This window comes from Felis catus, chromosome F2 (assembly GCF_018350175.1).
Source record: "Felis catus isolate Fca126 chromosome F2, F.catus_Fca126_mat1.0, whole genome shotgun sequence".
NCBI lineage: Eukaryota > Metazoa > Chordata > Mammalia > Carnivora > Felidae > Felis > Felis catus.
In genome coordinates this window covers 39911209-39927333 of record NC_058385.1, presented here as the reverse complement: position 1 = coordinate 39927333, position 16125 = coordinate 39911209, and the positions used below count along the sequence as shown (strand labels likewise).

General features: G+C 35.1%; 1 long non-coding RNA gene across 2 annotated transcripts in view; it reads right to left on the bottom strand.

The window, feature by feature from the left end:
• Positions 1–16125, bottom strand: part of LOC109496098 — a 74854-nt gene that overhangs the window by 53505 nt on the left and 5224 nt on the right. Inside the window, exons 2-3 of one of the 2 annotated variants that reach the window (XR_006592648.1) lie at positions 11217–11389; positions 7923–7979 (exon numbers count right to left, since the gene is read on the bottom strand). This is a non-coding gene — a long non-coding RNA (uncharacterized LOC109496098). Of the gene's footprint in view, positions 1–6099; positions 7980–11216; positions 11390–16125 lie in introns of those variants that run through there. The other variant, XR_002151931.3, reaches the window with a different exon arrangement.

The window sequence follows — 16125 nt, the reverse complement described above, 5'->3', positions numbered from 1 at the left end:
ATATTCTTTGTGTGGTTTCCAGATTTTATAGAATACATAAAATACATACTTAGTAAAGAAAATTTGTGGAAAAATAATGAAGAAAATGTAGGGGGAAGGAAGGGGAAAGGCAAAATGGAAGGTAAGAGAGGAGAGAGAAAGAATCATTTTTTCAACCTACCTAAAAATTACAACTTGGGACTTCATTGAACTGGCATATCACCTTCCAATTTGCATGAAAGACCATTTGATTTTAAGTTTCCATTTAGGAGATTAAGGACAGGGTTGTAAATATTAAATAAGTAATGATTCATTGCAAAGTAAGTATGTTTGCTAATGTCTATAGCAGAATGAAAGAGGAGCTATAGAATTAAGTTCCTCTTTTCAATTCTTTAAAAATTTTTTTTAATATTTATTTATTTTTGAGAGGGAGAGAGACAGTACATGAGCAGGGGAGGGGCAGAGAGAGAGGGAGGGAGACTCAGAATTTGAAGCAGGCTCCAGGTTCTGAGCTGTCAGCACAGAGCCCAACACAGGACTCAAACTCATGAATCCTGTGATCATAACATAAGCCCAAGTCAGAAGCTTAACCAACTGAGCCACCCAGGTGCCCCCTTATTTTCAATTCTTTAATGAAGAATTAGCCTAAGTAAGACCCTATGCTTAGGTTTCTTTCTTATTCTGATATCTAATATAATGTTAACAACGACTTGAATTCTCCACTTTTCAGACCCCTGCTCAATATACCCTTTAAAAACTCTTCTTTCTGGGGTGCCTGGGTGGCTCAGTCAGTTGGGTGTCTGACTCTTGATTTCAGCTCAGGTCATGATCTCATGGTTGGGGAGTTCAAGTCCTGTGTCGGGCTCTGCATTGACAGTGTGGAGCCTGCTTGGGATTCTCTCTCCCTCTCTCTCTTCCTCTCTCTCTGCCCTTTCCCAACTCGCATGCACACACACACTCTCTCTCTCAAATTAAATAAGCTTTTAAAAAAGAAAACTTTAAAAACTCTTTTCTCCCTTTACTTCATTTGAATCTTTGTCTTCCAAATCCTTGGCTCATCATGTAATGGTAAGATCCTATCCCTTGTGATGACTTCATTATTTTTTACATCATAGCTCATTTGAACCCTCTCAGTACAAGAAAATGTTAACTATAGATTCCATCTTTATAGTAAATGTGAAATTCAAATATACATATGACGTTTAAACAACATGATTTGCACATGGATACTAATGGACTTGATGAAGACAGGGCAGAGTGGTAATGGAATGTCATGTCATTACTACAGTAATTTTTCAGCCATCTTTTCATCAGTAAAAATAATAGCTCATGTTTCCTAATTTGTAAACATATTTTCATGTATTATTTCAATTTAACTTTCCATTTCTGTGATTTAGATAGACATTTTCCAGGTGAACGAAACTTGGAGAGGTTAAGTCACTTCAGCTTCACAAAGAGCTGGGCCTAAGAATCCAGCACTGAACTAAGATCTGATGAGCTGAGCTGATGACCAAATCATAAACTATTCTTGTGTTTATTCTTCAGTTTAAACAAACACGGGATGTTTACGTGAAGATCATATGAAAGGAGCATGAAAAAACTTAGGTGAGGAAATTTAGAAGAAAAATTCGGTGGACTCCTAGCCCTTATTCTAGTGTCTGACCAAATAATGTCTGTGGCAGAAGCATTGCTATGTGTTTTATTAAATTCTATTTCCTTTCCACCCTGGGCACACAGAGTATATCTCCAAGCTTCCCCTCTTCCAGTAGGGGGGACCATGTGATTAAGTTCTGGCCAATGTAGTATGAAAAGTTTGGAAATGATACATACTGCTTATATGCATGGTCCCAAAAAATGCATCCATGTATTTCTCTATTTATTTTTATTTTTATTTTTTTACTTATGCTTGCCATATGCAATGGATTTACCCAAGATCTTCGAGACTTAGGAATGGTGGAAACTGTAGATGAAAATGTCTGATTCTCTGGGTGACTTCATGGAGCAGAGGCTTCACTCCCTGCCTTCCTGTAACAATTGTGAAGTCAGCAAGAAATAAACCTTTACTATGTTAAACCACTGAAATTTGTCACTTGTTTCTTACAGCAGTTACTCTACTCTGTGCATATGAACAGTTGCAGAATATTTTGTTTTGACTTGAGTTGAAGTGAAGTTCTCTCATCCCCTGGCTGCTTCTACTTTGTGTCTGCTGTGGCTTTATTTCCAATAGACTGATCTGAAGGGACTAGTAGTATACCAGCACATAGATAACAATGCTGCTCCTCTCTTTAGCACAGCACTTCTATAATTGAAAGTAATTTAGGGTAGGGGCGCCTGAGTGGCTCAGTCGGTTAAGTGTCCAACTCTTGGTTTCCGCTCAGGTCATGGCCCTGACGCTTTGGGGGTTCGAGCCCACATCGGGCTCTGAGCTGGCAGGATGGAGGCTGCTTGGGATTCTCTCTCTCCCTCCCTTTGCCCCTCCCCAACTCATGCTGTCTCTGTCTCTCTCAATATAAATAAATAAACTTTAAAAAAAAGTAATTTAGAGTAAATTTAAATTTAAAAACCATATAATTCCTACCATGGACTTCACTGTACTTGTAGCTTTTCAAACATTATTTTGTATAATTTTTATAGCAGCACTGTGAACAGGGTATTACTATCCTAATTTTACGGATGAGAACTCTAAGGAATAGTGACATTAAGGAGTTTTCCCAATCTGTTGGATATAGATTGGGTAGACCTAGCATTAAAATTCAATTCTGAAAGGCCCTAAAGTCCCTCAGAGTGGATTGTGTAGCGAGATCCATCTTTCTCTTCATACTTCCTTTAGGCACTACCACCCTCCATCAAGGAGGAAGAAGAGCCTCAGTATCACATTATAACTTCTTATTTCTGGGCTTATAATATGACTCCCTTCAGGAAGCATAACAGAAGATAGTTGGCTGAGAGGAAAAGAGAATATAATAGCTTCCATTGATATTTGGGGCCTCTGATTCTACATCAGATGTAGAACACTTAAAAGACCATTGTACCTTAACCTACTTAATCATTTAGAAGTAGAAAAATTATTTCTCTCAGATTTTTGCATCAGTTCTGGTAGAGGTTCCAGCATGATAAAATTGCCTTGAAAGCAGTCAGTCATATCTATTCCTCATTCTGGACATTTCCCACAACTGAATAACATATGGTTAATTCAGTGAGTATCAGGTTGGTGTAGGAATTTTTCTTGTCCAGTATTTATGCATTCAGCTGGTTGACAAAACACTTCATTGCATTTACAGAGTACAACTATAGCTTAACACTCCACAACAAATACATTATATATAAAAACATGTTCCATTGAAATTCAAAAAATATACATTGCTAAAATTAAAATGGACCAACTGTCTAGCTTTTCTGTTTTTAAGTCTAATTGAATCTCAGAATTATGTTTTCCATAGAAAAATACCCAAGTAAGGTAATATTGCAAATGATATAATTGTTAATTTAGCAGATTTCAAATAAAATTTACCAAAGAGAAGCCAAATTTCCAAAATAAAAAATGTATTTTTACTACTTATTGCTAATTTTAAATATTTCTATTTTGTCTCCATTTATTGATTTTTCTAAGATTCTTACAAAAATAGAACACCTTATTTATCTATTTCTGGATATCATGAAGATGGAACTTTATTGTATGTTCTGTAATATGAAATGAAAGTTATTATTTTATAAGGAAAAATAATGCCTGGAGATATGATAAGTTACAGAGCCTAAAATACTATTAATGCACCAGGATCAAAATGGCACACTAGGTAAATGCCGCATCCTATCCTTCTGTTTCTATTTCTTGGAGTTCATAGTAAAAATATTTTTTCTTTTTAAAATTTTATTATTAATTTTTTTTTCACTTTAGAGAGAAAGAGCACATGAGTAGGGGAGAGGCAGAGGGAGAGACAGAATCTTAAGCAATCTCCACACTCAGCACCAAGCCCAACATGGGGTTCAATCCCATGATCCTGGGATCATGACCTGAATGGAAATTGAGTCAGATCCTCAACTGACTGAGCCTCCAGGTGCCCCAAAATATTCTTTAAATATCGATGGTTGCATTGGAAAGCAAGAAGGATATACCTTTTTGGTCCAGAAACTATGAGAAAATTTAAAAGATCCAAAGCAGACTGCATTTAGTAGAAGTAAGAAAGCTCATCTGAAGCAAAAGGACACATTTTGTCAGGAAATAAGAGAAGAAATGAAAAACAAATAAACCAGAAGCTTGTTAAGACAAAAATAAATAGCAATATTAAAAAAATTAACGTTTATTTACTTTTGGGAGAGAGAGACAGAGTGTGAGGAAGGGAGGGGCAGAGAGAGAGGGAGACACAGAATCAAAAGCAGGGTCCAGGTTCTGTGCACACAGTTCAGATGTGGGGCTCGAACTCGTGAATCCTGAGATCATGACCTGAGTGACTTCAGCCGAGTCGAACACTTAACCGACTGAGTCATTCAGGTGGCCATAAATAGCAATATATATTTTTTTGAACTTTAGCGAAAATATTTATTTATTTATTTATTTATTTATTTATTTATTTATCTATCTATCTTTTTCAACATAATACTTAATTTTATTTTTTTTAATTTACATCCAAATTAGTTAGCATATAGTGCAACAATGATTTCAGGAGTAGATTCCTTAGTGCCTCTTACCCATTTAGCCCATCTTCCCTCCCACAACCTCTCCAGTAACCCTCAGTTTGTTCTCCATATTTATGAGTCTCTTACGCTTTTTCCCCCTCTCTGTTTTTATATTACTTTTGTTTCCCTTTCCTTATGTTCATCTGTTTTGTCTCTTAAAGTCTTCATATGAATGAAGTCATATGATATTTGTCTTTCTCTGACTGACTAATTTCACTTAGCATAATACCCTCCAGTTCCATCCACGTAGTTGCAAATGGCAAGATTTCATTCTTTTTGATTGCCGAGTTAAGACTCCATTGTATATGTATATGCCACATCTTCTTTATCCATTAATCTGTCAATGGACATTTGGGCTCTTTCCATACTTTGGCTATTGTTGATAGTGCTGCTATAAACATAGGGGTGCATGTGTCCCTTCAAAACAGCACACCTATATCCCTTGGATAAATGTCTAATAGTGCAATTGCTGGGTCGTAGGATAGTTCTAGTTTTAGTTTTTGAGGAACGTCCATATTGTTTTCCAGAGTGGCTGCAGAAGCTTGCATTCCCATATAAATAGCAGTATTAACAAAAGACCAAATAGAATTTAAGGTAAGCAGAATTAAAGAGGGGGAGGGATATTGCATACTAAGGAAATATAGGAATTGTAGCAGTACAGTTTCTTTATGTACCAGTAAGCATAGTTGAGAAATACTAAAGTGAAACTGATAAATATACAAAAATTTAATAAATCCACAGTCATGGTCAGAAACTTTGATACCTACCTTTAGAAACTTTTGATTTGTTGAATTGATGATATAAAAATAAGTAAAGATATAAAATATTTGTATAACATAATTATCAAACTCGATCCAATAGATATACATAGAATTTTATAGAAGTCTGTATTCAATGGAGGATTTAAACACAAATAGGACACCAGAAGAAAACAACTGACTATGTACTAAACCACAAAATAAATCTCAAAAAAGCTACCAGAAACTGATACCATAGATGAATATATCCATATTCATTGACGCTGCAAGATAATAAGAAATTAACACATAAAATAGCTCTCTTCAAGCTCCCTCCAAATTTACAAACCTACCAATTAAAAAAATTCTTCTAAATAATTCTTTGTTAGGAAAAAAAAACCTTAAACCATTTTCAAAGGATAAAAGCACTATTTATCAAAATGTATACTTTGTGTCTATGACAGAAATCAGAGGAAGATTTATAAACCTAAATGCATTATTAGAAAACAATAAAAACTAAAAATAAATAAACATATAGAACAAAAATAACATAGACTTTAAAACCAGAAGTCAGTAAAATTAAAAAAAAAGTTAACAAAATAACAAATAAAAAACAAACATATAAAAGATTTCTAAAGTTGATCAACAGAAATCAAAAGTAAGATTTTTGGAGAAATAAATGTAAAAAATTACGGAAAAATATGGCCATGAAAAAAAAAGGATAAATACATTGGGAACTCAAGTTGACAAAGTTACTAAATAAAGTTTACAATATTATAAGAGAATGTACAAAATTTTATGCCATAAATTTTTAAGCCTACAAAAAATGTATATGCTTCAGGAATATATGAATTCCCAAGTGTGTTCAAGAGAAATGAGAACAATTGAATTAAACCTTAAACCCTAGACGAGATGGAAGCAATAGCAAGTCTAATAATTTTTGCCCAGATAGTGAGTTCTGGCAAGACTTCCAAAATAAACAATTTCTCATCTTCTGCAAAGATTTCTAGATCAAAGAAAATAAAGTGAAGCCTCATCTGAACTTTGAAATGATCCAAAGCAGACTGCATGCAATAGAAGAAAGAAGTAACTTAGTGTATTCAATAGTTAACTAAACTGAGCAATGATAGCAAACACCACACACATACACACACACACACACACACACACACACACACACACACACCCTACAATGTGCCATTTATACTTATAAAATGGATTTAAAAAACCATATAAAATATTAACAAGTCAAGTTAAGGAGCATTTTTGAAAAAGGCATGACTAGGTAGTGTTTTTTATAGGATAAAGTATATTCCCAAATTAGAAATCTATTACTGTAATAACAGTAAAATGTTGTTTGTTTATTTCAATGGGTAATGATAGACATTTAATAGAAACGAATATTCATTTATAATAAAAGTATTTAACAAAACAGGTCTAGAATAGAACACCTTTAACTTAACAAAGTGCCAGATATTTAAGTGAACATCATCTCACAATGGGGAAACATTAAAAATATTTCAAATTACAGTTGATACCAAGATGAAGATTCTCTCTATTGTTGCTACTATTCAACATTATGTTAGAGGCCCTAGCTATTGAAATAGTGAAAATAAAGTGGTATATACATTAAAGGAAGAAATAACTGTCATTCATACGGGATGCCAAATTCCAAGGTAGTCTATTATTATTTGCACATGATCCCCAATTCCAAGATAATCAGCAAGCACAATTGGCAACAGCTATGAAATTAAACCAAGTGGAATAGCTTGATATAAGACCAATATACAAAAATCAATGGCTTTCCCACAAACCAGTAGTAAGCAAATTAGAAAATATAGCAGCATATAGTAAATACCACTCATAAAACCACACAAACTATGATATCCCAAAAAACAAACCTCAAGAAAAATGTGTATGACCTGAACAAAGAAAATTATAAAATTTTAGTTAACAAGCTGTAACAAAGACTAGTAATATGTATGTTCAAGAATGAGAACACAATATTAAAAAGGCATTTAAAAATCAGTAATATCAGTGATATATCCACAAAAATACCAGTAAGATTTTCATGGAAAATTTTCACTTGAAAAATGGATTCTAAAATTTATATAAAAGTTGAGAGCTCTATGCCTAGTGACATGATTGAACCTAAATATCCAGATTGGTCTCTGGAATTCTTCATGTTTAATTCTTAATGCCGAAAACATGTAAAAACAATTAAAGATGCATATATATATATATATATATATATATATATATCCCCAAAAGTTAGTAAGATTAAAGCATTTTTCAACCACAAATATAAGAGAAGGTATGGCAAGTCACATTTTCCAAAGGTGAGTATAATTTCTTCCATGCCACAGATCTGCAATGTGACCTCAATATGTTGTGAGAATCCCAAATCTCACAGAGATGCTACATATAGGTCCTCCTGCCAACAGCCCCAGCTAAGTGCAATGTGGCTTGCAATACATACTGACCCAGGTACCAGACATTTGTGTCGAAGAGCTTAGAGAACATGCCACCTACCAGCCATCTGTGTCCTTCCTTAGCAGCTCAGACTTCCCAGACGAGACCCCAGACATTCTGGAACAGACAAGCACTTCCTGTTGAGTCCAGTCCAAGTTCCTGACCCACAGGATTTTTGATTCTAATAAAATTATTGTTGTTTCGTACCCCTGGATTAGCGGTGGTGTGTTAAGCAGTAACAGTTGATGGGAACAGCTGTATTTCAGCAAGTAGCAAGATTACTGAAACTTTTTTTGTCCTGAAACTGTATGTCAAAGCTGGAAACTTCAGTGGTTCTCACAGACTTTAGGAGTCAGGGCTCACCCAAGGTGGGAAATATGATAGGAAACTCTCAAACGTTGAGTTGAGAACCTCAGTGTAAAAAGGAAGCAAAGTTAAATATACTCATGCCTCTATTGTCAAAGAACTATTTTTGCCCTGTTTCTGAGCAGATAAAGGAAAAAAAAAATCCCTGAGAGGTTGTATTCTCAAGCTAGACTTACATGGATGTACAGTCAAAAGTTGAGGTCCTTATGCTTCAGGAAAGATTTAAGTGATTTTACATTCTTACTTAATGTGCCTACAGTGGTGATACAAATCCTCTTTGAAAGACTGCACCTTTCTCCTACAACCATTTTTTAATTTTAATTTTCAAATAATTAATAATTAATTTTCAAATAAAATTGAGCAGTTGGAACTTCTGTTCCCAATTATAATTAAGCAATACAGATCAGAGCTAACTTTCATCTGAAACAAAAATGCAACATCTATCAAAGCATGGTTTCAAACATTGTATATTAGGCAGCACAGGACATTGACTCTTGGGGAAGAAAATTTTGAGGTCAGGGCTCTGAATGCCTCAGCTTACAGTTTGGACAGTTCCTAGGCCACAGTGCAGGGAAAGGAGACCTAAGTGGAGAAGGCTTGTACCTCCCAATCAAGATGATGGAGTTGAGTATCTGGTGAGGCCAAAACAGCTACAGTTCATAAGAAGGGATGCCAGACCAGAGAATACTGCAGAGTGAGGGTTCTGCATAGACATAAAAGTTATCTTTTCAAATTTCAGCTGAGTGCTGATCAGTGAGTGTGTGTGAGGAAACAACCTGGGTTTGAGAAAGAACTACTTGGAAGAAGCAGATGGAACAATCTATGGGGCTAACACAGGGTCATCTTTAGTTTATGTTCTACCAGCCAAAGTGGAAATACATCATAATTCAAAGGGCATTGGTTAGAATAAACACAGTGTTTTGGGTCAGTAGTGGGGAAAGATTAATAGACTACAGGCTGTAGTCCTGCCTAACAAAGCTTAAAAGTAAAGCCGGAAAGGGATTAAATTGTTTCCAAGTAACAACTGCGTTCCAGTAACAACTGCACTCAAGAATATTTTAGGAACACAAAAATTTCTAGCATCCAACAAGGTAAAGTTCAAAATGTTGGGCATTCAATAAAAAAATTTGCCAGGTGGTCAAAGAAATAAGGAAATACAACTCACAGGATGAAAAAAAAAATCAGTCAATAGTAATAGACCCAGAAGTGACACAAATGATATAATTAGATTAGAATGATAAACCAGTTATTACATTTATCTCCTAAATGTTAAAGAAGGCCGCCAGAAGGAGGAACATGTTAGGGAAAGGAATGAATGATACAGACAAAAATACCAAATTGAACTTCTAGGTATAGAAAAAAATTCTGAGGGGTGCCTGGGTGGTTCAGAGGGTTGAACGTCCAACTCTTGATTATAGCTCAGTTCATGATCTCATGGTTGTGAAATTGAGCCCCGCATCAGCCTCCATGCTCAGTGTGGAGCCTGCTTGGGATTCTCTCTTTCCCTATCTCTCTGCCCTTCCCCCCTCAAAATAAATAAATGAACTTAAAAAAAAGAAATTTCTGATATGAAAAATACATTGGATGGGGTTAACAGCAAAAACTATAAATTAACTTGAATATAATGCAATGGAGCAATAGAAACTATCAAAAGTCTATACAGAGAGAAAAATATAAAAAAATATGAACAGGTCAAATAACCTAATGTGCATGTGTTTGGAGTCCTTGGAGGAAGAGTGAGAGGATAGAAAAAATATTTGAAACAATAATGACTGAAATGTTTCCAAATTTAACAAAAATCATAAACACATAGATCCAAGAAACTAAAAAAAAAAAACAAAACCAAAACACAAGAAACATGAAGAAATCTACATCATAACATATAATCAAATTGCCTAAAGGTACTGATAAAGAGAAAATCTTAAAAGCAGCTAGCAATAAAAGATCATTACTTATAGAAGAACAAATATAAAATGATAACTGATAGCAGACTTAATGGAAATAATGAAAGGCAGAAGAAAGTGGGATGATATCTTTGAAATACTAAAATAAAAACTGCCAACCTGGACTTCTATACCCAGAAATAATATCTTAACAAATGAAGATAAAAATAAAGGCTTATTCAGTCATACAAAGAATTTATCACTACAGACATCATAAGAAATGTTCAAGGAAGTTCTTTTTTTTTATTTTTTTATTTTTTTTAAATGATTTTTTTTCAACGTTTATTTATTTTTGGGACAGAGAGAGACAGAGCATGAACGGGGGAGGGGCAGAGAGAGAGGGAGACACAGAATGGGAAACAGGCTCCAGGCTCTGAGCCATCAGCCCAGAGCCCGACGCGGGGCTCAAACTCCCGGACCGCGAGATTGTGACCTGGCTGAAGTCGGACGCTTAACCGACTGCGCCACCCAGGCGCCCCAAGAAATGTTCAAGGAAGTTCTTAAAGCAGAAAAAAAATAATACTCAATGGAAACATGCATCTACATAAAGGAGCAAACAACACTATAAATTATAAATATGTAGGTAAATAAAAAAAGCTTTTTTATATTTTAAAAACATTTCTAAAGGAAAATTGTTAAAAGAAAATTAATAACATAGTGTCAAGATCATAACATATGTGGAAATAAAGTGCATGACAATAAAAAAAGGCCTGAGAAATGGAAATATATTGTTTTAAGTTTCTTTTACTATATGTAAAATAATATAATTTCCTACCAGCAGAAATTGAAGAAAGCATGACAGCAGGCCACCTGGGGCACTACGTGTTATATGACCACATATCCTGGGTCAGTTACTGATATGCAGAAATACTTAAATTATACAATTCATATGTCGTAGCTCAAGCATGCATATGCATTTTGTTCTTGCTAAAACAGTAGTAACAAGGCACAAAACTAACTCAACTGTTCTTACTTCAGTTCTTTAAATGTGTATATTCTACCAATGCTCTACTAGTATTGCCAGCAACTTCCATAACACACTTACCTTGTATTTTGAGTTATGCTCAACTTCCACACATCATAGGTTCATCAGAAGTCCGTGCTCATAGGGCATCCTGAACTCCACATGCAAGTGGGACTTCAAGGAATGGTGGCGAACATGCATATTGTGTGTATCTCCTCTGCTCATGCACATCCTCCATTATCCAATTATACATCCTTTACAAAAGACAAGTTCAAAGATAAAATTGTTAACAATTTCATGATGTCAACAGCAGAGCATTAACCAGACACAGGACCCTTCTGAGCTTGGGGTCCTGTGGGCCTACACATTTCTCATGCTGGTCTTGAGTGATACATTCTGGAGCTCAGTAAAAAATAGATGGAAGTATTGGCTTTTGCAAAGGGTTCAGCACTGCTTGGCTACACTTGGTGGGATTGTCCTTATCCATTCTCTTAGTTCACTTCCCTGTCTCTTTGGCCTAGGTACAGAAGATAGTGTTGTCACCCTGCTGGCTGGGGTCATATCATGTGGCATGATGCCAAAGGATGAAGAAAGTTTCTGGTTCCCAATGACTGAAGCCCTGTGTATGGCCAGATGTTTACCTGGGCCAATAGCCAGGGCTTCCGCTGCACTTGGTAGGATGGTGAGAAAGCCTCTGGGGTTAATTTCAACACTGAAAAGTTTCTAATTCATTATACCAATAGGGAAAGTTGAAAATCATTATGATCATTTCTAAATATGCAGAAATACATTTGATAAAGCCAATATCCACTTATGATTTTTAAAAAATTTGTTTTTTTAAAAATGTTTATTTTGAGAGAGAGAGAGTGTGAGCCAGGGTGGGGGGGGAGTGTAGAGAGAGAGGGAGGGAGAAAATCTCAAGCAGGCTCCACACTCAGCACAGAGCCTGATGGGGGGCTCAATGTCACGACTGTGAGATCATGACCTGAGCTGATATCGAATCAACACTTAACCAATTGAGCCACCCAGGTGCCCCTAAAAAAAAAATCTTTGGAAGACAGATGCAAAAGGGAACTTCCTTAACCTAGTAGAGAATATCATAAAAAAATTCACAGCTACCAAATACTTAGGAAAGAATGTTTAAAGCTTTCCCTTTGAGAATACAGAAAAGATAAGGATGCCTACCATCATCACTTCTATTCAATATTGTAGCATGAAAAAGACATAATAATATTGAGAAGAAAACACAGTCATTGACAAATGACATGATTGTGTAAAAGATAAAATGATGCAGATAATTTAAAAAGAAGTTTAGCAGAACTGTAAGACACAAAATTCAAATATCAATGTGGATATCTACCTCATGCCATGACAGAAGAGCTAGTGCCAGACCAGCCCTTCTACCATAACAACTGGACAAAACATACGAAGCAATATTTTTCAGGCATTGGGCAAGAGTCAGCACATGACCACAATTCCTTAAAGAAGGGAAACACTTGACATGAGCCCCATGTTCATTGCAGCTCTGTCTGAAGCCAATTTCCCCATCACAGCATAAAGAGCTGAAGCACAAGCAAAGCACATCAGTTTCACTGATTTGCAGAGGCAGATTTCCGTGTTTGGTTTGTCAAAACAGCTGGAATCTGTAGGGCCGGATACTGGAGAGAAGAAAGATCACATTAGGAAGGATCCAAAAATCTGTTTGGAGGTTTCCTCCAAGTCCTTGGCCAACAAATAGACTGGGTATATGCAATGAAAGACTTCGCAAGGCTTACCAAAGACCAGTGCTATGAGACTAGGGGAAGACTAAAGATATTAGAGATTTATCAGAGCTGAGAGATAAAATGCCAGCCCATGTAGACTGAAAAAACCTCAGAAATACTTCAGGAATAAAACTGAGACAGCAGAAAGACCACACCTTAAGCGAAGGGACCATTTCCTAAAGAAAGAACTACTCTGGACCTATACAGAGCTTAAAACCAAGCCTGGACAAGAACAGGAGGGGAAACAGAATTTGAAATTTGAAGAGAGCCAATACAGGGGTCTTGAGAAGCATCTCGGAATTTCCTTTAATCCACCTTCACAGAGTCTAAAACCAAGCCTTGACAAATCCAAGGTGGTTAGATATAACTGAACTTGCTACTAATAAAAAACAGACAAAAGAAAACAAACAAATAAACAAAAAACACTTGTCAGAGGAATTTAACATACTACAGGGCCCCTACAGTGTATCATCCACAATGTTTAGTATACAATAAAAAGTTACCAGATATCCAAAGAAACAGGAAAATATGACCAACAGCAAAGAAAACAGCGGTGAAGAGAACTGATCTTGGGAAGGCCTAGATGTTTTAATTACTAGGTAAAATGTTGAAAGCAACTATTATAAACATGTTCAAGGCCTTAAAGGGAAATATGGCCTTAATGAGTGAAGAATTAAGGAATCTCGGCAGACAGAACCATAACAAACATAAATAGAAATACAGAAAACATTTAAATGGGAATTCTAAAAATTCTACAGTAACTGAATTAAAAAAGTACTGAATAAGCTTAAAGACAGATTAAAGACAGCAGAAGTGGGCATCCAATCTGAAGAACAGAGTAAAGGCTTAAACATTAACAGAACCCCAGTGATCAGTGTGATACATTATCATTCATGCAAATGGCATTAAAGAACGAAGAGATGGCAATTACACTTACATGGCAAGAATTGCATAATGTACATAAGTGTCAAATCGCTATGTTATACACCTGAGGCTAATATAAGATTGTATATCAACTATACTTCAATAAAAGATAAAAATAAGAATGAAAGAATTACAATAGGCCAGAAAAGTTATTTGAAAAATTATAGCTGAAAACGTCCCAAATAATTTAAAGCCTTGGCTTATATATCTAAGCTCAGCAAAATCAAAGTAAGATAAATACAAAGAGGAGTACATGTACCCCCTAGACACATGATAGTCACAAGACTGAAAACCAAAGAGAGCATCTTGAAAGCAGTCGGAGATGGGAACAAAAAGATAGATTGCAAACAGGAGTAAGAAAAATAATGGCTAACCTCACATAAGAAACATGATGGCAAGAAGACAATTGACTGACTTATTTAAAGAGCTCAAAGAAAAATTACTTTCAACTTCAAATTCTAAGTAACTTGCAAAAAGAAGAGAGGAGACAGACATTTTCAGACAAATAAAATCTGAGAGAAAATATTACCAATGCACCTAGACCAATAAAAAATATGAATTCTTTTTTAAAAATATAATTTATTGTCAAATTGGCTAACATACAGTATGTAAAGTGTGCTCTTGGTTTTTGGGGTAGTTTCCCATGGTTCATCACTTAAATACAACACCCAGTGCTCATCGCAACAAGTGCTAATTCTTAACACCATTTATTGAAGAAACTTCTTTCCCCACTGCATATTCTTGGCTCCTTTGTTGTAAATTAATTGACCATATATGCATGGGTTAATTTCTGGGATCTCTATGCTGTTCCTTTGATCTGTGTCTGTTTTTATGCCAATGCCATATTGTTTTAATTACTAGAGTTGTGTAATATAGTTTGAGTTCTGGGAGGGTGAGGCCTCCAGGTTTGTTTTTCTTTCTCAAGAGTGCTTTGGTTAAATGTGAATTGGTAGAGCCATTACAGAAAACAGTATGAAAAGTTCCTCAAAAACTTAAAAATAGAACTACCATATGATCCCCCAATTCCACTCTTGGGTATTTACCTGAAGAAAATGAAAACATTAACTCAAAAAGATATGTACCTGTATGTTCATTGCAGCATTATTTACAATAGCCAAGATATAGAAACAACCATGTCCATCAATGAATGGATAAGGAAATTGTGGTACATGTGTATGCATATCTATATCTATATCTATATATTTATATCCATCTATGTCTATATCTATAACTATAATAACTATAACTATAACCATATACAATGGAATATTACTCAGACATAAAAAATGAAATCTTGCCATTTGTGACAAGATGGATGGACTCAAGGGCATTATGCTTAGTGAAATAAGTCAGAGAAAAACAAAAACCACATAATCAATCCTATATATGAAACCTAAAAAGAAACAAAACAAATAACTCCCCATCTCAAAAAAAACCCAAATAAGCCCCCCCCACACACACGCACACGCATGCGCGCGCACACACACACACACACACACACATATATAGACAGAGAGAGAGAGGGGGAGAGAGAGAGAGAGAGAGAGAGAGAGAGAGAGAGGACAGATTAGTGGTTGCCAGAGGTGGTTCAGGGGATGGGAAAAAATGCACTTGAACTGCATTTTTTGTTCTAGCATCTGTATCTATCTATATCTATACCTATATTTATATCTAAATCTCAAATTCATTATTTTATTTACTCATTATAATTTTTGAAGATCTATCTAGGAAGTTGTAGTGAGCTAAGCATTATATGCTATCGAAGAGGAATGAATCTTACAGTATTGGGTTAGGGAAGATGGATAATAATTAAAAAATAAAAGTACACAATAAGTTTTAATGGCTTTTTAAAGTAATTGTTAAAAGTTTAATCTCTCTAACCTCAATCTCCTTATTTCTGAAGATAACACGGGAGAGTAAATGTAACTTCAGATGAATGTTGCAAAAAATTATTGAAATGTGTAGCTATATTTTGTTGAGTTCAAAAGTCAAATTGTATGTATGTATGTGTTTATTTGTATCCATTTTTATTTGAAAGAAGTATACTCACATATATATGTACACAAAAATAGAATCATTTATAATCTCATATTTTGTGTAAAAGGCAACTTGAAAGTTGGAAAGGATAAAAAAAAAAATACTAGTTCTGTAATATAAAGAAAATTAAAATTGTCAGAGATGTACAAAAGAACAAAAAGTGCCAGGAATGGTAATTATGTGAGTAAATCTAAAAGACAATTCTCTTTGTTTTCTTTCAAAAAGCTAACCATTTAGGTCAAAAGCAAATACATTTTACATTGAAG